Genomic DNA, 24,406 nt, shown 5'->3' with positions numbered 1-24,406 from the left:
GCCCAGGAGTGGGGGGTGGTAATGGCGCCACCTGCCCGCATCTCCCAAGCTTCCCCTGAGCTGTGAAAATGAAGGGGGAAGGGGGGGAGGCCTCCGGCAAGGCGGTGTAGCTCTTCCCCTTCCCCCAACAGCTCGGGGTAGGCTTGGGAGTCGCGGGCAGGTGGCGCGCCAAAAGTCACCCCCCTCAGTGATGACACCTGGGCCGCACCGCCCCCACCACCCCCTTCTCTGCCCCTGATTGGGGGTGGGGCCTGTCTGTTGCTGCAACTGCCTCACTGGATGCTCACCTAAGAGTAGTACAGTTGGTAGATCATGAGATTCTTAATCTCATGGGTTGTGGGTTCAAGTCTCTTGTTGGGCAAGAGATTCCTGAATTGCAGGAGGTTGGAATAGATGATCCTTGTAGTCCCATCTAACTCTACGATTTTTTGACGTAGGACTGAGAGACATGACTTTCCTAACTTGAAAGTGTACTTTTGACAACAACAACAGCAATAATAAATTTTATTTATACCCTGCCCTCCCCGGCCAGAGCCGGGCTCAGGGCAGCTAACACCAATAAAATCACAGTAAAAACATAATAGGGGAAAAAGAGGAAGAAAAAAACCCACCCAATTTAAAATACAGGTTAAAATGCATTTTAAAATGCAGCCTCATTTTAAAAGTAGCCCATAGATCAAAACCATAAGGGGAGGGAAACATAAGGGTCAGACTGAGTCCAAACCAAAGGCCAGGCAGAACAGCTTTGTCTTGCAGGCCCTGTGGAAAGATGTCAAGTCCCACAGGGCCCTAGTCTCTTGTGACAGAGCGTTGCACCAAGTCGGGGCCAGTACTGAAAAGGTCCTGGCCCTAGTTGAGAGCAATAGAGAGTTAATTCCTCATTCTGGACATTCCTCGCCTGTCATGGCCATGACGTCATCATCTTCATCATGGTCCAGTCTAAGTGAAAACAGACCAATGTGAACCACATTGAAAAATCTTATTTGTGCATATAGCGGAGGAAGGGAAATAAATTTAATATTTATTTGGTAGTAAGTCCCACTTCTCTCAATGGGACGTACAATATTCTGACAAATATTAGCAGCTTTGGGTTTGGTAGAACACTAGAAAGTTATAAGTATTGCAAACAACTACACACCTATATAGACACACCCTTGACATTTCCCCTGAGGTCGTTTCTTAATATCTAACGGCTTCTCTGAGTTCCCAATTACTCTTTGATGAATGTCACACCAGAAGTGGAAGCTCTAGACGTCTGCCAGTTTGGTTCATGATTCATTAGCAGACCGAACAGCAAAAGATCTTCCAAAAGATAGCCAGCCTTAATTCCGTATCAAAGATGTCTGGAGATCCTGTAAAAAAGATTTTAAATGCTTATCTGAAAGAGCAACACCAAAACGTTTGAAGTACCGTCATCCGTCACTGCTAGTCAAAGATCTCTTTTCAAATGGCAAAGCAGAACCCTTTACAGAAGAAATGGATTATTCTGAGTTGCTAAGCAGCTGCCTTTAAGATAATAATCTTTTCCTATGTGGTTGACATAGGAAGCTGCCTTAAACAAAGTTACTATGTTTGTTCACCTAGCCTAGTAGTGTCTTCTCTGACTGGCAGCACCTCTCCAGAGGTTCCAGTGCAGGTCTTTCCCCTCATGGTCTACCCAGTGATACCATACCAAGAATTGAAACGGAGGTCTTCTGCATGGAAAGCATGTGCTCTTAGCATGTAGGCTGCACACACATGACCATTTACTCTGTGCACTCCCAATGCTTATACGTGAATCCACATACAGATGTTACCCATGAAGAAGAAGAAGAGTTTGGATTTGATATCCCGCTTTATCACTCCCTTTAAGGAGTCTCAAAGCGGCTAACATTCTCCTTTCCCTTCCTCCCCCACAACAAACACTCTGTGAGGTGAGTGGGGCTGAGAGACTTCAGAGAAGTGTGACTGGCCCAAGGTCACCCAGCAGCTGCATGTGGAGGAGCGGAGACGCGAACCCGGTTCACCAGATTACGAGTCTGCCGCTCTTAACCACTACACCACACTGGCTCATGAGCCTGTAGTTTCTTGAAAAACGCTGCAGTTTGATGTGTTTTTCCTCAAACCAGCTTCAGTCTGAAAGGAAAATGTAAGCCACATTCACTTTAAGATGAGGTGTGTATGTATATGTGAGACAGCTCCGTGCATGCTGTTGTTATTTCATTATTCGCTGAGTATTTGGAACACTAATTATTATTATTATTATTATTATTATTATTATTATTATTATTATTATTATTTATATAACTTATACTCCACCCATCTGGCTGGGCTCCCCCTGCCCCTCTGGGCGGCTTCCAACAAGAGATTAAAAATACATTAAACAGTTCTTATATCTCCACCCCCTCACACAATTTTCAAGGCAGGGGTTCCTCTTTCTTGATACCTGATGAAAAACTTCTGGAACTGTCAGAGGAGGAGGAGGTGGAGCACGTTGCAAAAGCTTTGGGGGTTAAACTGTCTCAGAAATCTCCTCAGCAAAGAATCCCCCAGTCCTAAAAGCTGCTCCTCAAAGAGCAACCATGGCCATAGCTCAGCTTCTAGGTATCTCACCAGAGCTTACACCACACAGGTAGGGCAATGAGGTGGAAAAGAGAAGGGGGATCCTGCACCTTCAATAAGTTGTGTAGAATAGTTGCCATGTGAGCTAAACCAATGGACATTCCCTCTTCCTTGCAACTATTAAAGGTGTAGTAACCCTCCCCTCTTTTTCACCTGACTGCCCCATGTTGTTGTTGTTTAGTTGTTTAGTCGTGTCCGACTCTTCGTGACCCCATGGACCAGAGCACGCCAGGCACTCCTGTCTTCCACTGCCTCCCGCAGTTTGGTCAAACTCATGTTTGTAGCTTTGAGAACAGTGTCCAACCATCTCGTCCTTTGTCATTGCCTTCTCCTTGTGCCCTCCATCTTTCCCAACATCAGGGTCTTTTCCAGGGAGTCTTCTCTTCTCATGAGGTGGCCAAGTATTGGAGCCTTGGCTTCAGGATCTGTCCTTCCAGTGAGCACTCAGGGCTGATTTCCTTAAGAATGGATAGGCTTGATCTTCTTGCAGTCCATGGGACTCTCAAGAGTCTCCTCCAGCACCATAATTCAAAAGCATCAATTCTTCGGTGATCAGCCTTCTTTATGTTCCAGCTCTCACTCCCATACATCACTACTGGGAAAACCATAACTTTAACTATATGGACCTTTGTCAGCAAGGTGATGTCTCTGCTTTTTAAGATTCTGTCTAGGTTTGTCATCGCTTTTCTCCCAAGAAGCAGATGTCTTTTAATTTCATGACTGCTGTCACTGTCTGCAGTGATCATGGAACCCAGGAAAGTAAAATCTCTCTATTTCTTCCCCTTCTATTTGCTAGGAAGTGATGGGACCAGTGGCCATGATCTTAGTTTTTTTATGTTGAGTTTCAGACCATGTTTTGCGCTCTCCTCTTTCACCCTCATTAAAAGGTTCTTTAATTCCACCTCACTTTCTGCCATCAACGTTGTGTCATCTGCATATCTGAGGTTGTTCATATTTCTTCCGGCAATCTTAATTCTGGTTTGGGATTCCTCCAGTCCAGCCTTTCGCATGATGAATTCAGCATATAAGTTCATGGATCACTGCCCTGTCATGGCAAAGGGGCTTGAATAACTCAGAGAAGCTATGAACTATGCTGTGCAGGGCTACCCAAGACTGACAGGTCATAGTGGAGAATTTTGACTAAAAGTGATCCACCTGGAGCAGGAACCAGCAAGCCACTCCAGTATCCCTGCCAAGAAAACTCCATAGACAAAGACAACAGACTGCCCCATACACAAGGTCACAATTTGCTTTCCCTGGTTCTTAGTTTTCAAATCACACTGCTTGGTATTTCTGTTTAACTGCTCTTGCTAATATTTTTATGGGAATTTAATTTTGATATTATGTGTTTCTGCTTAGAAATTTGGTTATATTAAGCAGCAAAAAAGTGAAGGTCGCGGTTCGAATCCCCGCGATGGGGTGAGCTCCCGTTGCTCGGTCCCTGCTCCTGCCAACCTAGCAGTTCAAAAGAACGTCAAAGTGCAAGTAGATAAATAGGTACCGCTCCGTCGGGAAGGTAAACGGCGTTTCCGTGCGTTGCTCTGGTTCGCCAAAAGCGGCTTAGTCATGCTGGCCACATGACCTGGAAGCTGTATGATGGCTCCCTTGGCCAAGAAAGCGAGATGAGCGCTGCAACCCCAGAGTGGGTCATGACTGGACCTAATGGTCAGGGGTCCCTTTACCTTTATAAGCAGTGAAGGCAAATGGGACAGTGCTACACCAGCCTAATTCTGACCTCAGAAACATGCCACCTGTTTGCCTTTTTACTTACAAGCAACTCTCGCTGTTTGCTTCTTCCTCCTAAGTCCCAGTTTTGCACCCTTGCAGAACTCAGTGGGGAGGAGGAGGAGGAGGAGGAGGAGGAGGAGGAGAAGAAGAAGAAGAAGAAGAAGAAGAAGAAGAAGAAGAAGAAGAAGAAGAAGAAGAAAGCCAGAATTAGTTGACTCTGCCTGTCATTAGCTCTGCCTGCCATGTACTTTGAGTCTACCTACCAGTAGCCTCCTAGCCTTCCACCCTACTAATCCTAATGGGCACCAGACACCACTTGGTACAAGTCTCCAACTCACGAAGGAAAGCAGGGGTGATGAAGTGGCACAGACCAAGACAAACGAGGGCTACAAACAGGGAATTGGTCCAAAATATGATCCAAATGCAAGTTCAGGCAGAAAGTCAAGGTCATCACAAAGCAGCCATGGGAGCCAAGGTTCAGGATCAAGGAGCCAGAAATATGTGTCCCCACCAACTGGGAGGCTCAAAAAGAAGAGTTGATGCACTCTGGCCTCCCAGGACACACCCTAACCAGAGCTGCTGGTAATGATGGTGTTTCACTGATTCCTTGATCTCAAGGAGACTGCTGCTTGAGGAGCCCTTTAGTCCCAAGGTGCATGAGTATTCGGGGTCTGCAAGCAGGTACTATGTTGACCCAGGGCTGGACTTTTTGATGCTGGCATCCTTGAGGGCATCAGCCTTTGTCTCTGGTAGGGCTAGGATTTATTCAGCAGGTCTTTCCCTTGAGGGCCTCTCAAGGGGTTCCTCAAGGCCCTTAGTCTGCAGGTTGTGCAGTTTGTCCTCTGAGGACTCTGTTTGGTAGTGGGTCAGGGAGAGACTAGAGCTAGCCTGGCTCAGTCTTTATGACAATAAATTATAAAGATACATGAACAGAATAAAACAAGAACTTTGAAGACTCCCCCTCACTACAGCCAAGTTTTGTTGTTAGATGACGTATGTCTGTGTCACAGCAGGGATCAATATTTAGGAGAGACATTCCTTCTTTAGTGAGAGCAATGGGGAGGCTTTTTCCTCGATGGGCCCCGCAATGTACAGCTTTTTTCCAAGAACATATATTTCAAATGAGTTAAAGGGTTCTTGTTATTTTAAAAGGCATGTTGCTCAATAAATCGAGGGGAACCAGTTTAGTTGATCCAAAGATTTGAAATGGTTAATCAAAAAGTTTTGTTTGTTCTGTTGTTAACATCTCTTTTTCGTGTTTCTGGGTTTTTAGATTTGCAGTCAACATCCTTGCCAATTTGGTTTTTTTAAAACTAAACAAATCTCAATAACCCAAACATAGACAGAAATTCCCCTGAAAGCCTCTTGCGTGGCAAGTACCCTCCCCCATGTGAATTGCCTCTTATGGGAAAGATGGCAAGGGAGGAGAGAGAGGATTCAACAGAGGCTCTTGGGGGGGGGGGGAGGAGTGTTTTGATTTGTAGCAATGAATAGGCCTTTTCCATGCTTCTGTGACCCAGAGAAGATGCTGATCTTCCAGAGGTGAGGTCTCTTTTATTGCACCATGTGCACCATCATCCTGAATTGTAGCCCTTGTTGTTGTTCTTGCTTTGTGAAATCATGATGACTAGGCAAAGCCTTTCTCACCTCTTCCTCCCCTGGGTCAAGGCAAGAATGTGGTGCTGCAAACACCAGCTAAACAGCCCAACGCTGACATTTTATAATGTGTACAAAAATGTGTATATTAGGGGAACGTGTGCATGTAAATACATACATTTTAAGTGATGATAACATACAAAAACGCATTATATTACTGAAATTTGCTTATAATAATGTGTATATTAAGAGAAATGTTTCCTAAAATGCAGACAAATTTGTGTGACTCTTCTTCCTTTAAAAATCATAATTTGATGTGAATAACTGAATTTAAGATTAGAAAAATAAGAAACCGAGGAAACCCAAAAATAACAGATTAGTCCATCTCTACTAGTGAAGGGCAAGATTTTTTAAAAAAGAAAAGTCCACATTTAAAGGCAAATTTGCCTAATTTCCACTGTCTGAAACAAAATATCCTTCCAAATCTGCCTGTTTCTGAGTTTTGCAATGGAGTTCTCCTTCCAACTATTATGTACTAAAATGCATAAACTATAAATGCATATATTAGTAAAAAAATATGCCGTATAGTTGGACAAATTGTTTTGCAAAAATGTGCATGCAAGCATGTGTTTATTGGGAGAGATTAGAACTGAAATTCTTATGAATTTTCATGCAAAGTTTTTTTTTATTAAAAAAATTGCAGCCTGATGTGGAAGTGTGGAGAGGCAAATTTAAGACTGAAAAAGTGAGAAGACGAGAGAAATCAAAACTGACATATTCTCCACCAATCCCATGGGGCATGTCTGCCATTTTTGCACCACTGTTTTCTTCTCCCTTGCTAGGTTATACTTCTATAGGTTTACATTGGTGTAGCACCAACAGCAACAGCAACACCCCACCTTCCCCTTCTCCAGCAAAACTGGAGTTCAGATTGTAATCACATCTAGGTGTGTATGCAATCGTGCTGTTAACATATGCAGCTTTGATCTGGCATTATTTCATTTTGGACTGTATGTCTCCTTACAGACATTTTAAATAAAAATAAATAAAAAGAATATAAGCTAGTAAAACACACACACAATATTATCTAGAACTAAGTCTGCAATCCTTCAGAATCGCAGAGCAATTCTAAACTCCCTTTGGGTGAGGTTGGGGACGAGTTGGATGGGGCAGAGGTGACTCTTTGCCAAGCACTGTCAACCTCCACCAGTCTCTGCTTATGGAGTGATGCCAGCACAGTGCCCTGCCCCCCCCCTGACCTTCCATTTCCTTAGGGTAGTTGGGTAGGTGGAAGCTGTGCCACAGAGTTACCCACTTGAAGCAATCAGCAGAAAGCCATGAAATGAAGTGTTCTGGAGAGGGAGGGGCTGAGATGGCCTGAAATCCATTGGTTCCTTGGGTGTTATGTGACATCATCAGGCCCGATGGCTGTGCAACTGGCCCCCCTCCACCCTGGCTGGAAATTTGAGCAGAGCTGCAGATGCAGCCACTCCATTAGATCCTGCCAGGCAGTGGCTGGGGCCAGGATTGTACCCCAAATCTCATTTAACTTAGTGGGACTTGGAATCAATATACAGTGGTGCCTCACAAGACGAATGCCTCGCAAGACGAAAAACTCGCTAGACGAAAGGGTTTTGCGGTTTTTGAGCTGCTTCGCAAGACGACTTTCCCTATGGGCTTGCTTCGCAAGACGGAAACGTCTTGCAAGTTTGTTTCCTTTTTCTTAACACCGTTAATACAGCTGCAACTTGACTTCGAGGAGCAACTCATAGAACGCGGTGTGGTAGCCTTTTTTGAGGTTTTTGGTGATTTTTGAAGCTTTTCCAAAACTTTTCCAACACCGTGCTTCGCAAGACGAAAAATTCGCTAGAAGAAAAAACTCACGGAACGAATTAATTTCGTCTTGCGAGGCACCACTGTACACAGGCTGGTTCTGCACATCGTGCAATAGGATGAAGGCTGCCACATTACATTTTAAAATAGTAAAATATCCCTAAAGGTCTTAATTTTCCATTGAAAAAAGCAATCAGTTTAAACAAACTCACTTCTGCAGTGTCTAACGTAATAGGTGGGGTTTGGTAGTGAGTTTGTCAGCAGCATAAAAGCCACAAAGGAAAGGGACTTAAGGACATTAAGAACTGCTTAGCAATCTTCAGTGAAGTATAAGAAGCAGCTGAATAAGTAACAACAGCCGAGACAACTAGGAAATTGCAGCCAGAAGATCAGATTAAATAAGGCCTGGTCTACACATGCAGAGGAATGAAGGGGTAGAGCCCATACCCTCACACCTTGCACAGATGGAAATGAGGTCAAACTTGTGACACCACTATTTTTCATACCAAGGATCACTGCCCAAGACTCCCTTCCCTCCAACCCCCTCCATACCTTATGTGTTGCTGGAGGCTATTCCAGCTGCTGTATGCTGTATTCTTACTGTTCTATGAGCCAAGACGTTTGGTGTTCTTTAGATTAAGAAACATGAAAAGTGAAATTGTTATTGGGGAAGCTTCTACCACCACCACTGTTTCCCTGACTTTGAAGTTGTCGTCCTGTGAGATTCCTTTTGAGCAGGAACGTTCTCTCCTTAAGTCGGGGGTGGAGAGGTGTTTTCAGCTCAATGGCCACATTCCCTTTTGGATCATCTTCCAGGGACCACACGCTCGTTGTGGGTGGAACCAGCAGATGGATGAATACAAATGTTATCTTTTGTGCAGTGGGCCAGTTTCTTCACTCTTGCACCCTGCTCTCTATTATCCACCCAGGCACGCATGAAGCATGATTAGCATTAAAGGACACATTCTAGCCAGGCAAAAACACTCAAGGATGGTGTAAAGCAGAGCCAGTGATGAGTGTGGTTTGGAGGAAGGAGCTGGGAAGAGCCGCGAGGGTCACAGAGAGATTCCTGGAGGGTTGCCTCCTAGGTCTGAAGTTCCTTATGCTTGCTTTAAGTCCACAAGTCACCATCAGCTGGACTTCACCCTGTCTTTATTGTGAACCTTGCCTTAGAAATCTATAGCATGGACCTCAGCTGGTTAGAAGGGTGAGTGAGAAAACTTCAGAGCAAAAGTTATATCACTCCAAAGATCTGATCTAAGAAAAAGACGGGTTACAAAAAATAAAGAAATATTGTTTGCCTAATTCATATCTACTTGAATTAAATCATAAAGATGTGAAAGTGAAGAGCATTTCTACAGGTCAAGGGCCTGGGGTCCATCTTGTGGCCTTTGCACAAGTTTTCCCAAGCGACAGTGATGAATGCATCTTTGAAATTATCCATTTTTATGTTGATTCCCAGGAGGGAAAGTAGCAGAAACCAACAAATGAGAGGGAAGTTGTGGAGGTTGATTTCTTAGGGCAACTGCAACATCACCCCACCTGTCTTGATCTGCCCTCACCCAGACCTTGTTCTTACAACCAAGTCCAGCGTGTTGCAGCAATACCTGCCAACTTCCTTTCCCTTAGCCTCAGTGTTGTTATTGTAGAACTCAGCAGAGAGGAGGATGGGGGACAAAAGTAGAATTAATTGGCTCACTTAAGATATCACTGAGGAAATGACTCCATGGCAAAAAAAATGGATTTTTCCCCCCAAGGGAGGAAAAGATATGGGTTTCGCTCTGTTACAGTCTCATAATTAGGGATGGATGAATCTCCCATTTCCAGTTTCCAGTTTCTCCAGCCTTATGTACAGTTTGCTACATTTCCACACCAGCTCTATTTAAAAGTTGGCAAAAAACATTTCTCTTTTAATGCACAGTGTCAGGGAACTGACATCAGAGCATAGTGGAGAGGCGAGGCTCCCAGATTCTGCAGGAGAGGGGACTAGTAAGGGAAGAGAGAGAACGTCCTCTGGGGAAAGAAGTCCAGGTGACACCAGGAAGAAGGGAGAGGCAGAGAGCAGTTCGGAGGCGAGGCTCCGAGACTCTTCCAGTGAAGTCAGTGGGGAGAGTGGAGGACCACCACTCGGCACGCCCACTCTGCGCAGGAGGCTTCTGCGCAGAGAGGCGAGGCGAAGGTTGTCCATTAAGGAATTCTTATGCTGGAGGAAATTTAGGAGACGCCCACTCACAGATTCTGCTAGCGACTGAGCAGCAGCGCCAAGGGCTGCTCAGTCAGGGAAAGACACAACCACCCCTAAGCAGTTTGGAAAGGCTGGAGGTTTACACACAAGCAACCCCATTTCCCGTGACACACAGCTTTCCTAATACCTACATTTTGTATATATTTTTGCCCAACGTAATGAACTTTTATACGTTATTTGCAGTAATATACACATTTTTGTGAGCATTTACCCATGTATACTTTTTATACAGCTGTACCTGGGTTTTCGAACAGCTTAGTTCGAACAGCCACATACCCGGAAGTAAAGTGAACGTCTGACGCAGCTTCTGCTTGAGTTCAGGAAGCTCCTGCAGCCAATTGGAAGCTGTGCCTCAGTTTTCGAATTGTTTCGGGAGTTGAACGGACTCCTGTAATGGATTAGGTTCGAGAACCAAGGTGCCACTGTAAGTGAATTGTAAAAAAATTGGAGGGGTAGATTTTAAAGGATAGTCATGTTTCAGAGTGTGTGTATTGGTTTGGGAAGTGTAAATTGGGTCAGTTTGCATTCAGATATAAGCCACACAAATTTCTCCTCCACATTTCCACAACCCATTGAGAACTCTTCAAAATAAACCTCCCTAGGACTGGGTAGTAAATGAATTTAAGTAAATCTTAAATTTAATTTTGGAGAAGAGATGGAATCGCTGTTTGAATATTTTCAGGTCCAGTATTATTATTTTTTTATCAGACTTGTTAAGACCACCAGGATCAGTATGCCGAGATCTTTCACAGTTTGAAATTAGAAAGTTAGAGGGGAAAAATGAGACCTCTATTACCACCAGCGGGATAGCAGGCATTTTTACACAGAGGAAGGAAGTTGGCCTAGGATATATATTAAAATGAGAAAAGAGCATGGGTGTTGTTTTCTGTAACACTTGCTTGGAGAAACAAACTTTATGAATGGCTTGCAGGTTATCCAAGCAGCCCAGAGGTGTTGCTTACATAATCGTTACCCATACTTATGAAATATGGCAGCATATTGGGGGAAAATAAAATGTAGAAAGCCACACAGAAGGGGTGTTCCAATAACCTCCTTCATTCACTGAAAAAGTGTGTAGAGCTTCACTTGCTGGCTTTGCTTTTGATCCATGGGGACAAAAAATTTTTTGATCAGAATACTAACACGTCATGGAGAAAACTGCAGTTATTTTCACGAATATATGCATTTTATGCATACATTGTGTGACCCGGCGGCGACAGCCCCAGCCCCCAGGGATCATAAGGAAGGAATAAAGACTTTGACAACATTATATTTCCATTAAAATTAGGCCACAACTTTATTAAACTTCGGAATGTAGGAAGACCTTGGCTTAGGCCTTGGGCATATATCCCTCCCAGCCCCCCAGCCAGGGGGAACTGGGGCTCCTCAGGGTAAATGGGATATGGGAGTGCTCTGCAAGACGTTAAGTGTAGCAGGCAGCCAAGCCCATATCCCCACATGCGGGGTAGTTCACTGACGAACTTTCAGCATATGGCCAGTGACACCCATATATATAACCCCTTTAAGAGGGGGACCCTGGAATCACGCCGCAGGGGGGTGAGTCACCACTTCATGCCCCCCCACCATATAGGGAAGAAAAGACTAAAGGATTCCACCCAAGGCCATAACGGTCAAAGTTGAGATGAATTGCTACGGGGAAGACAAAACCTGCCAATGCAGGAAAATTTCTTCCCGGTCCTTCAACAGCAACCAGTCAAAGACTGTAGCAGCGCCCGCTAAACAGGGAGAAAAAGTTAACCTGCAAACAACAAACATTAGGAGGGTGTTGTTGTTTAGTCGTGTCTGACTCTTCGTGACCCCATAGACCAGGCACTCCTGTCTTCCACTGCCTCCCACAGTTTGGTCAAACTCATGCTGGTAGCTTCGAGAACACTGTCCCACCATCTCGTCCTCTGAAAGGGAGGGTAGGGAAGGTGAATCTCCAGAGCTGACTGCCTGGCTATTGTCGGCTCCACCCCCTATTTATAAATGGGGCCGGCCCCACCTCCGAGCAAGAAACTTGATTACTGAGGTTGGGCATGAACCTCCAAAAATCCACCCTGAGAGGCAAGCCAGCCCCTGTTTGCCAGTGAGCTCCCTGGGAACTGTAGCACCACGCACTATCCTGCAAAGGGCACCCACAATGTAAAGTGTGAGTGCTCATTACATGGCTGGACAACTGCATTGCGAAATACAGTGGTGCCCCACAAGACGAATGCCTCGCAAGACGGAAAACTCGCTAGACGAAAGAGTTTTCCATTTTGGAGTTGCTTCGCAAAACGAATCTCCTATGGGCTTGCTTCGCAAGACGAAAATGTCTTGCGAGTTCCTGCGGGGTTTTTTCCTTCCCCCCTTTTTCTAAGCCGCTAAGCTGCTTATCAGCTGATCCGATAAGCAGATAAGCCGCTAAAAGCCGCTAATAGCGCTAATCCGCTAATCCGTCAATGGTCTTGCTTCGCAAGACGAAAAAACCGCTAGACGAAGAGAATCACAGAACAGATTCTTTTCGTCTTGCGAGGCACCACTGTACAGAGAAGTGTGAATGTCAAAGGATGGCTGTGTTTTAGTTTGCACACAGTTTCAGAAAGTGCAAATTTGGTAGGTTCGCCTTTAATGTGAAATAAATGGAATCCCTCCCCTCCATCTCTAGCTACAACATTCTGTTGCAGTTCCCACATATTTCTATAGCTGCCAAAGCATCCAGTTCACTGGAGTGAAATGAACTAAGTTCAGCAAGGACGCCTACATCAAGATTAAGAGGCACTAGTTACAATGATTGATTGCCTGAATGAATGGTCAGGTAATAAAATAAAAAAGTGCTTTAAAGAAATTAATGGATACTCTTTAAAACAAGCACACCAGGCAGAGACTTAGATAATGCTCTAACAGCACTATTTGACAAAAAAATATATGTATGCCACAAAGTAAAGAAAAATATATGGACGCTACAAATTTTCGAGAAAGGCAGAAAGAGATCTAAAAAGCAAACCCACCCAGCTAAATTGCAGCATTACGGAAGCTATTAAAAGAAGGGGGGAAAGGACATAATTTACAAAGTGAATTGCAAATCCAAATGTGGAAAAACAAAAAAAAAACAGCATAAATTATGGCAGCTTAAATGTAAGAAGAGAATGGAATTTGTGGAGGAACTGCAAGAATTTTGGAAAACGCAGAGAGACATAAAAGCCACCGCAGAGAAAGACGTTCATTAAAATGTCACAAGTGATTGAGTCAAACAACGGATTTGTTGTATCTGTTTTCACTGAAGAGGGTGTTAGCAACAAGCTTCCTGCACCTGTATATAATCAATTTGTGATAGATCTCCATATTTACAAAACCATAGGAGAGGTTCCAGGGTAAATTGATAGTTTAAGCAGCAACATGTCACCAAAAACAGATGGCATCTCGCAAGGACTTTTGAAGAAACTCTGGTATGAAGTTGCCATCTACTAGTGCCAATAAGCAGCCATGATCAGTAACTTTCATTTTCATTATTACTTCCCCCCCTTCCATCCATTTACTGCTACTGAAGGAAAATGAACATAATGGTCACAAATTGAATACATTCAGGACTGGCACAGTTCATCAGAAATCCAGTTGGAGCAGACTTAACTTAAACTTAACAATAACTTATAATAAGACTAAACTTAACACTATATACAGAACAGAACACCACACCCAAACAAAGATATAGAAAAAGAACGTAAGTGAAACCCAGATTCCTTCTGGCCTGACTATTATAGTCAGCATGACCTTGACAGAAGGGTAACAGAACCAATTTAAACCAGCTTTACTTAGCTTCTCAGAAGGAATAACCCAAACAAGAGCCTTCTTCCACACAGAGAAGAAACCTTCCAGAACCCTCTTGAACTAAGCAGAACAGGAAAGATCTCTACACATCAGATCAATACTTTCTGCCTTGGTCGCACTGGTTGATGATCTCCGGCGGGCTAGGGACAAAGGTTCCGCTCCTTCCTCCTGGGCCGTGTTCAGAAAGTGGTGGTGGGGGATGAGTGTTCAGACCCCTGGGCTCTCACTTGTGAGGTGCCTCAGGGTTCTGTCCTCTCCCCCATGCTTTTCAACATTTCTATGCAGCCGCTGGGAGAGATCAACAGGAGGTTTGGGCTGGGTGTTCATCAGTATGCGGATGATACCCAGCTCTACCTCTCTTTTAAATCAGAAACAGTGAAGGTGGTGAAGATTGAGGTTGAATCCTGACAAGGCAGAAGTACTGTTTTTGGGGGACAGGAGGCGGGCAGGTGTGGAGGAATCCCTGATCCTGAATGGGGTAACTGTGCCCCTGAAGAACCAGGTGCGCAGTCTGGGAGTCATTTTGGACTCACAGCTGTCCATGGAGGCACAGGCCAAATCTGTGTCCAGGGCAGCTGTTTACCAGTTCCATCTGGTACGTAGGCTGAGACTCTATCTGCCTGCAGACTGTCTCGCCAGAGTGGTGCATGCTCTGGTTATCTCCCGCTTGGACTACTGCAATGTGCTCTACGTGGGGCTGCCTTTGAAGGTGACTCGGAAACTACAACTAATCCAGAATGCGGCAGCTAGACTGGTGACTGGGAGCAGCCGCCAGACCATATAACACCGGTCTTGAAAGACGTACATTGGCTCCCAGTACGTTTCCGAGCACAATTCAAAGTGTTGGTGCTGACCTTTAAAGCCCTAAACGTCCTCGGTCTAGTATACCTGAAGGAGCGTCTCCATCCCCATCGTTCTGCCCAGATGCTGAGGTCCAGCGCCGAGGGCCTTCTGGTGGTTCCCTCATTGTGAGAAGCAAAGCTACAGGGAACCAGGCAGAGTGACGCCCGCCCTGTGGAACGCCCTTCCAGCACATGTCAAAGTGATAAACAGCTACCTGACATTCAGAAGACATCTTAAGGCAGCCCTGTTCAGGGAAGTTTTTAACGTGTGATATTTTAGTGTGTTTTTGGTTTCTATGGAAGCCGCCCAGAGTGTACTAAGAAATGCTAACTGACAGTAATGGCACCAGGTGTGTGCAGGTAAAAAGATAGGTGCTTTAAGGACTTCCGGGTTAGCGCGATCGGCTAATGGCCGATTCCCTCCAAGCTCTGGAGGGAATCTGCTCGACAGGGGCCGGTTCTTTACGCGCCGGCGACGCGGGGACCCTTAAAAACCACGGGCGCGGATGCCCGTGGACATGGTGACTCGGCGGGCACTGTTAGCGCCCTCCCGACCCGCGAAGGAGCCTTTTTAAAGGCTACGGAACGGGTGACTGGGAGCGGCGTGGTGCTGTGAGTCTTCTGCTTCCCCTGCCGAGCGAAGCCGCATGCCATTTGTCGGAGAGCGCTGACTTCTTCCTTTTAAAAATTTGGACTTAAAATCAAGAACAACAACCCGTGAGTAATTTGGAAATTGGACTAAAATTACTTTCTTTGTGGATTTGGCACGAGCGGGGGAGGTGCAAAGAGGAAGTCCGTCTCCCCCCCATTGTAAACAGTTCAAAGCAAGGATTTGCCAACTAAGGTTGCGAGAAGAGCTGTCCCCCCCCCCCCGATTGGATAAAAGTTATTAATTCCACGGATTTAAAAGTCTAAGTTACTGTGCTGGAGGACAAGAGTTTATTTGTTCAGATTAAGTGCCACTCTTCTCGAGACCGGGAGTAACCCGTGAAAAGAGCCTGCTGGGGGTTTACAGAAGACTTTGACAGCTGTCAAATTAGCTGTCAAAGTCGGAAAAAAATGAAAGCTTTGGCTTTAGCCGGTTATATCGTTACAAAGTATTGAAAGTAAAGAAAGATTGATACAAATAAATTTGACTTTTGGATCGGAAGTGAAAGGAATATTAAGTAACCAGAATCCCTCTAGAGGGGATTCACGGACATTACAAGAATGGAAATAGGTTGGAAAATTCTGGCAGATCTGGATGAGGTCGTCTTTCTCATGGGAAAGCTGCGAAAGATGTATGAGCAAGGCCATGTTTTGTCTACAAGTCCTACAAAACCGAAGTCAACAGTAAATATACCCTCTGAGCTGGAAAAGGATATTCAAAACACAGGCAGCTGGACAGGAAAAGAAACCAAAGACTGAAGAGGAGGAAAAGATACTTGCTGAACAGGAGGAGCAGAAAGGAGGGTGGCCGAAATGTTACAGAAGGTAAACGAGAGCCGGAGGCCTGTCAAGATGACTTCAAGCTCGACCAAGGTGGAAGCTGGAGTCTTTGGGACACATGGATTTAAGAAACAGAGCTTGAGCTCCACCTCTAAACAAGTAGGCCTGGCTGGAAGGATCATGGACATTATTGAGAAAGTGCCTCTTCGAGTTTGGGTGTCAATCATAAGGGACTTTCAAAGAAGCCGTCTGAAAGGGACTGAGAGAGATTTGAGAGCCTCGGACGTAAGGTCACCAGGCTAAATAGATGGACTAATGGACTATGGTTTGGGATTGAAACCGGGGAGAGAAGGGTGGGGTTTGGAAGTCCAAAGGGGGCCTGATCTTTCTTATGCTGTGTTAAATTTTATGTTGTTTATCATTATAAGAATGGGGAATTCGTGGAAGGGAAATAGGGTCAATCTTAGAAAAAGTTTTTTTTTTTTTACATATGATCAAGGTATATAATCTAAAAGTTGTTTTATAAACTGAACTAAATATAATAATGAATTAAGGGTTAAAATCTATTATAAAGAAATACATTAACAAATTATGGTTAAGACATTAGGGATAAAAACTTGTTGAACAAATAACTGGATTTGGAATACAAGAAGGGGAGGTGAGGGGAAGTCGTGAAAAGAAGTTATTGAAAATGAGATCTTAAAGGTGGAATTTTTTGTGTGCTTTTCTTTGTTTTTCTGTTTTGTTTTTTGTACCTTTTGAAACTTTAATAAATATTACTTTAAAATAAAAAAAAGACAGGTGCTTTAAAGTCGCCCCAAACAGCTGGTCTTTCTGCTTTAGAATGTTGCGTCACCTGACATCATTGTGACATCAGGTGGATTGCTATTTGTCAAATTTGGGCCCAGGGGTGGGAGTAGGGGAAATAAGAATCTTTCAGGTCCCCATCCCTGATCTATCTAGTAATTACCAAAAACTAAACTCCTAACTAAAACTAAACTCATTATTACATTTATATCCAGGGAACTCCGGGTGGTGTACATGGTCCCCCCCAACCCCGATTTTATACTTAGAATCATAAATTGCAGAGATGAAAATGACTCCAAGAGTCACCTGGTCCTGCCAGCTGCAATGTGGGATTAGCCTGCCTGTGAGGCTAGGTTAGGCCCAAGGTCCCCCTATGAACTTAATGCCTGCGGGGACTTATTTTCCTAAATTATAGTCCAACACTAACCACTCCATCACACTGGTTCTTTAATATTGACCCTTATTTCCGAGTAGTGCTAACTCTAGTTCTTAGAGGCTCCAGAAATGAGCACAAGTAAAAGCAACCAACATGGCTCCAAAAATATGTATTAAATCCACGTTAATTCCGTTACACCTCCAGCAATGCAGGCCATGTTTTGGCAAAATAATAAAAAAACCCATTCTGGGTAGAGTTAAGTAGGATTGGAAAATTGTCTTAAGATAATTCTCTTTCAGGTTCACACTAGTAAATGTTCTGGGAATATTTTTGAATGCCCACATCCATTCTGATTCAAAGATTATTAACCCACTATTTGTTTAGTCCCATTTCCTTTTATATGAAGGATGGAGAAATTCTTTTGCACATTATTGAGAGTATTAAAGAGATCTTTGTTATTAATTTAATCATTTCGCTCAAAAAGACGTTCATATGAGGTTCTTCCACATGGTAACCCCCAGTTAACTTTGAGTTGTTCTACTATATGTCTCAGTTGAAAAAATATATATGAAAAAATATATATGGTGAGCATCTATGATTATTATTGCTGCCTGTTCATATGAAATGATTTGATCCTGCCCAAACCAGCTACTACAGTATAATTGCTTGTCTATGAAACAGTTTCTTAAAACTGGAGATAATGTTGAAAATACTTTTTTAAAAAAATATTTTTTTGAATATTGAATATTTTTCCTTTTAGCCTATTCAATGTACTTTAGAGGGTCCCGCCTTATGTTGCCCCTTTCCTCCTTCATGTGTCATTTTTCTTTTTTCTTTCCCCTTTCTACTTCACTTGTTTTCTTTTTTCTTGACAAGCAGGTTTGTTTGCTATATAATGGTCTTGGCTACAAAGTGTAATAATATGATATTAAACAAATATTTAACAAACTTGGGGATAAGGTAGCGTCAGAGCAGGGCAAGGCAACCTTTCACTAACTGCAGACTGAGATTTCAAGCCTTGTTCCAAGACTGGCTCAAATGTAATTTACTGTCGCATTCAGTAATGGTTAAGCACGCTCTATAAATCAAATGCCTTTATGTGTAGAACATTTTAGAAACCCATTGCATATGTTTCTGTTCCAACATATATCTGCCTGATCCACAGCTAAACAATGCAGGAGCTCATGTTATTGACAAGGAGGGAACCAAAGATGACCAGATCCCATGATGACCTGTATACACCAATTGCCCTGTTTTCTAGGGATAAGTCCCTATTTCTGTATTTTCGGAAGATTTTATGGGCATCCTTTGCCAACCTGGTGCTCTCCAGCTGCTGTGGCACAAAGAGTGCTGGAAACTCATTACTTGTGGGTAGGGATGATGGGAATCAGTTAAATTTGCATTCAAAGGTGAACCTGCCCAGTTTTCACTTTCTGAAACAGTACATGAACTGAAACTCAGCCATCCTTTGAAATTTGCGCATCTCCGGATTTTGCCATGCAGTTCTCCAGACAAATCCATCTGTGTTTTTGTTTTTAATGGTGGGATGGACATAAAATGCATATACTGGTGAATCTGCCTCACATCAGGGAATACAGTGGTACCTCGGGCTAAGTACTTAATTTGTTTCAGAGGTCCATTCTTAACCTGAAACTGTTCTTAACCTGAAGCACCACTTTAGCTATTGGGGCCTCCCGCTGCCGCCATGCTGCCACTGCGCAATTTCTGTTCTCATCCTGAAGCAAAGTTCTTAACCCAAGGTACTATTTCTGGGTTAGTGGAGTCTGTAACCTGAAGCGTATGCAACCTGAAGTGTATGTAACCCGAGGTACCACTGTATTGCTCTGCAAAAAACGTGTGCTAAATAATTTTCATGGGGACTTTAAAAAACAACCCACTAAGTGATGTGGAAATGTATAGAATGGAACTTAAGACAGGAAAAATGGGAAACAGAGATAAACTGAAATTCCCTACTTGCAAGCCGGCTTGGGGAAGAAGACACAGAGCATTGCTTTCTGATTTAGATATATATTGGTTACTGAGAGTGACATGTGGAAAATCCTGGTGTCTGCCCACTCTCCTGTGTGTTTTGGATAAGAATGGAAAGGATCTGTTTGCGTCTCAAAGGCTACCTCTCTCAGATTTGGACATGGCAGGCTGAGCATTGACACTCCATGCCTGATTGGATCAAAACAAATGCAACCCAAATGGCGATGTGAAATGGTGATTGGCTTTGGACATCTTAGACTAGCTGATGTTGTGCACATCTCTTTGAAACAACTGCATATTTTCACCCTCAGCTAGATGCGCCTATCTTTACCCATTTGAGTGATTTTATTTTGCTATTTTTTTAAAAAAAAGATCTTAGCAAATTCATATTTCCAAGAATTCCTCGGAGAAGGATGAGTTCTCACTCATCAGGGCTGCTGATGAGTGGGCTCTTTGTTTCCGTCCTCTGCATGTTTTCATGCTTTTAAAAGGAAATGTCATATATGTCAGGCACTGTGCTGGCCAAAGAGAATGTAGGCATTTGGTTGCACTCCTAGCCTTGGGAGATACAAAAGATGAAGGGTGTGTGGAATTGCTGCCCCAGCCAACCTCCCAGTTTCTCCATGAGCATGAATGCAATGCTCTTATTTTCACTGCTAGAGGGGAAATGTCATGTGGAAATCAAAAGATTGCACATTCTTTGAGCATGATGTGTACAAGACTCTCTGAAGCTATGTGACTGACGCGCAGCCGATCAGCCGGGCTCCCTCAGCCCCGCTGGCTGTTTTGCAGTTGGTGGCTTTGTCACTTTTGATCGATTCCCAGTGCTTTTTCCAATAGTCGGCTGAGTTCCAGAGTCCAAAAGCAAATGGGAGATTGCGTCTGCTTTTTAAAGTGCTAAATGCATTTTATGATCTAGCAACTCTCGTCTCATTTCCCACTTGCCACCTCTTTCGCCACTTCCCCTTTCCGCAGTCCCCATTTTTCTTCTCCAGCATGCTCACCTCCTTGGGCTACGGCATGGGTAGGCAAACTAAGGCCCAGGGGCCGGATTCGGCACAATCACCTTCTAAATCCGGCCCGCAGACGGTCCAGGAATCAGAATGTTTTTACATGAGTAGAATGTGTCCTTTTATTTAAAATGCATCTCTGGGTTATTTGTGGGGCATAGGAATTCATTCATTTTTTCCTTCAAAATATAGTCCGGCCCCCCACAAGGTCTGAGGGGCAGTGGACTGGCCCCTGGCTGAAAACGTTTGCTGACCCCTGGGCTACAGGGCTGGTTCTGCCATGAGAGGCATATGCTGAAGGGGTAGGGGTAGGTCAGCAATTCCCCCCTCCATCTCACTTGAGACACCTAAACAAGCTAGCCTGCTGCCCTGAAATGAAGCGAAGTCTGCTGCCCCATTGCCGGTGTTGAGGTAAGATGAACTGGACCAGGCCGATTTGGGGGGGATCCAGGCTTGGGCAGAGTCAGGTAGAGCCAGCCCTATTTTGCTGTGGGTTGCGCCTCCTAAAGCAATCTGGGACTGCCAGAGGCAGCAAGAAGGTGAGGCAGGCAGCCCCACCACAGGGAATAAACTACAGAAGCAAAGCCCAGCAAGATTGAATCCTGGTGAGCAGAGAATTTGATTTTGCAGGCCTATGTGCTTTGCAAATGCATTCTCTGTGGGGAAGGCGCTTGTGAAGCAACACCCTGCAGGCTCAAACCCGCCTGCTTTCGGTGACACAGTGGCTCTAGCCCCCTTCCAACTGTATTTTTTACTCAGGGCTTAAAAAATTCTAGTGAAACATTAGCCCCACCCCTGAACTGATTTGAGGGCAGATCTGGGGGCAGGGGGGTAGGTGGTCCCTGGGTTGTGGGGAAGCTTAGCCATAATTGCATAGCCATAATTGATAGATCCTCCATACAGCTGAGAGATCCTTGACTGGCACCTTTTCCTCTTTTACTTGGATCTTGGCTGCTACTCAGGATGGGACAATGATACCCCGACAATTGGGGGCTGTATTCTTGCGCTGCATCAATTTTTTTGTGATGGGGCCGAGAAAACCTTTTTAAAAAAATCTCAACCTGTTTGATAGGCTTTGCTGCAACACGGGGTCTGACTCTTGGTAATAGCAAATGCCAGAAGGCAGCCTCTCTTAACGTCCAGATACAGCGTTAATTACAATGATTCTGCCAACCTGGAAATGTGGCTCTATGAGTTGGTGGGAGAAGAGACACAACAGATGGCAAATCCCCCTTGCAGCTCTCGGGTGGTTGCAGCATTAATTAATTAATTGCAGAGGCCCTAAATGAGCAACACATGCCACAGTTAAAAACGGGATCTGCAAAGCAGAATTCTTTTGCCATTATTTGCTAGGGATGGGATTTATGCCTTTTGGATTACGATAGCTAGCAAACGCTAGGATATGTTAGTTTTCTCACCAAGCCACTACCTCCCTGTGGTCAGCTCCCACATTGCATTAGTAGTATGCCTGAGACCACTCAGTAATCACATGGTTCCCATGGAATGAAGGGGGCTAAGCTTTGCTTTAGACCTTCCCTTTCAAGAGTTATATGTGCTCCTTTATTACATTTCTGCAACAACGTTCAACCATTAATTAGAATAAACTGCATCACCTAGGGGAAAGCCGGGGTGCAACAGGTAAACACGTCTTTCTTCATGTACTTACACACCAAACCCTCTCAATCGTTGCATAACCACAACACAAAAATGTGGGAGAGGGTGGGTTTGTTATAAGCTTACCTGTTAGGTTAGGGAGGCCAGAACATGGAAGAGTCAACAATCCTTTTATGACACATAGTTCCCCTCCCATTTGTCCCTCCCGGCCGGACGTCTCCTGAAGAAAAAGAAAATATGTTGATGCAATATAATTGCCTATGTATTTACCAAGTCAAATTTGGGAAGCTAGATTCCAAAGTTGAGGATCTGGGGACCTATGGGTGTTGATTAACCTTGCTCAATGCATCATTAAACTGTTATGCCAGGGCTGGGCAGGAGATCAGAATCTATTGCTTTAGTGGGGAGTGGCCAGCCCACCAGGCTTCCCCATTTGACCTGCAAGGCTACTTGGCCCAAGGCACATCCACAAGGCTGTTTGGTCCAAGCCATGACCACGTGCTCTACAACTGACATCATATACAGGATGAATGGAATTAGATCAGCAAGGGGTTCCCCACCTGCCATTACAGGCAACTCCCCATTTTCATGGGGTTTTGTTCCAAGGCACCATGTGTGTTGGCAGGATGACTTGAATGTGCACAAATGGGTGGCGGAAATGACTGGCAGAATCCGAGACCAGGGAGAAGAGTCGGTGGAAGAAGATTGGAAGAAATTTAAAGACTATTTACAGAAATATTGCAAAATTAATGAATGTTAGAATGATGTCAGAATGAAGTTAAGTGGTTTAAGCAGCAATGTTATAAAGGTGTATGTAAAAATGGATTGTTAACAGGTGAGAATCTAAAGTTATATTATGTTAAAGGACTAAGATAAAAACAAAGAGGGAAAGAAATTGCTGAATTAACTAACTGAATTGGAATACAAAAAAAGGAGGCGTGAGGAGGTCAGGGAAACAAGGAAATGAATGTAAGGTATGGAAAGACTGATTTTTTAAAAAAGTGTTTTTTATCTTTTTTGTGTATTCTGTATTTTTTCTTCTATTTTTATTTCTGTTTTTCTTTTTCTTCTTTTTTTAATTCATGTAATTCTTTTCTTTGAAACCTTAATAAATATCATTTAAAAAAAATGTGCACAAATGGGGAGTTGCCTGTATTTTAACAGGAGGAAGAACCACCCCCCCCATATCAAAGATAGAATTTCGGAATCTTGATTGAGAAGTAGGTTTGCACTTGGATATGCAGGACATTGCAGTGTACGCCTTGTGGTCTACAGTAGGCAGCTGTCTCGGTTTCCCCATTTAGGTTTTTGCTCCAGCGGCTGAGATCTTTCAAACCGGACCCTCACTCTGCTTGTGTGATGCACTGAATATTGCAGAGACCTGGTCCTCCTCCCTCCTCCATGTACACACAGAGGAGGAATGAAGGAGTCTTGACTGTGCATAATCTAGAAAGCAATGGGAGGTGAATTGTAAATTTCTAACTTATCAGTGTTGCTCTGGAAAAATAATAACAAGAAGAACAACAGGCCATTGTGAGCCTCCAAATCCAGAGGAACATTTAATTGGGAATAATTTCCTCAGAACAACCACCAGCAACCTGAGAAAAGGAGGCACTGCTCCTGTTCAAACCAGGCACTGTTGAACGGCATGTAATATGTTCAGTCCTGTCAGTGCAACAACCAAAGTACTTGTCATGCTGCTTACCCTTAGTATCAGTCCCTCTCTCTCTCTCTCTCCACCCGCCTCCCTTTCTGCTTTGCTCTGTGCTGCTCTTCCTCCGAAACTCTGTGTGTTAACAGCTTGCTGACAGGCTGTTGCTTGCTAATTGGGAATCTCAGAATGGAATTACAACAACCAAATTTTCTCAGGCTGGACTCCGATGGCAGCCTGTGTGTTCAAACCTGAATGATCTTCCTTGCACTCTTAATAAGGGCCTCGTGCCGTACCTGTCAGTGCTGCTCCTCACTGAGTGGTGAGTTTTAAGGGCTCACTGAGAGAACATTTAGAGATCCTTTTGTGTTGGGGAGAGGAACACCCAAGTGGATTGTAATTGGTCTGTCAAGGTTTTTTTGCTTGTCACTGGAGGTGTAAACATAAAACAGCACTGACTGGGGAAGGAGAGCTGGGAGTTCATTTGATCCAGAACGGGGAAGAGCAAGTGAATCTTCCTGGGCTGACCTTGAGAGGTCCGACTCTGAATTAACTTGCTTTCAGCCTATGAATGATGCTGCTGTCAACATCACCTGCAGAATTTGCACCCCTAAGTGCAAGTTTACTCTTCGTGGCTGCATTCATAGGGCAGTTTATTCCATTTCCCCAACTGTTAATTTCACAATATACTTCCAGAAATATAGAGGAATATATAGCAAGGTCGCATTCACACAACAGTTTATTCTCCTTCCCAAAAATTTCCTTAACTGTTAATTTTCACATTATATTTGAACCTTTGCATGGAATGTAGCAGAAAAAGTGCAAGTTTAGTGCGCATTTCAATTTCATTTGCTTCCAGGAGGAAAAAGAATCTGC

At 44.1% G+C, this 24,406-nt stretch overlaps 1 long non-coding RNA gene across 1 annotated transcript; it reads right to left on the bottom strand.

The window, feature by feature from the left end:
• Positions 1-532: 532 nt before the first annotated feature.
• LOC310695865 lies at positions 533-22,522 on the bottom strand. Its single transcript, XR_014520309.1, has 4 exons — positions 22,006-22,522; positions 10,280-10,425; positions 1,139-1,352; positions 533-939 (listed from the first exon to the last, which is right to left on the bottom strand). It is a non-coding gene; the product is annotated as an uncharacterized lncRNA (long non-coding RNA).
• Positions 22,523-24,406: the final 1,884 nt, after the last annotated feature.

Source organism: Podarcis liolepis, assembly GCF_965112155.1.
Source record: "Podarcis liolepis genome assembly, chromosome: 16".
Lineage (NCBI taxonomy): Eukaryota > Metazoa > Chordata > Lepidosauria > Squamata > Lacertidae > Podarcis > Podarcis liolepis.
The sequence above is the reverse complement of the archived record's forward strand: the minus strand, read 5'-3'. Positions and strand labels throughout refer to the sequence as shown.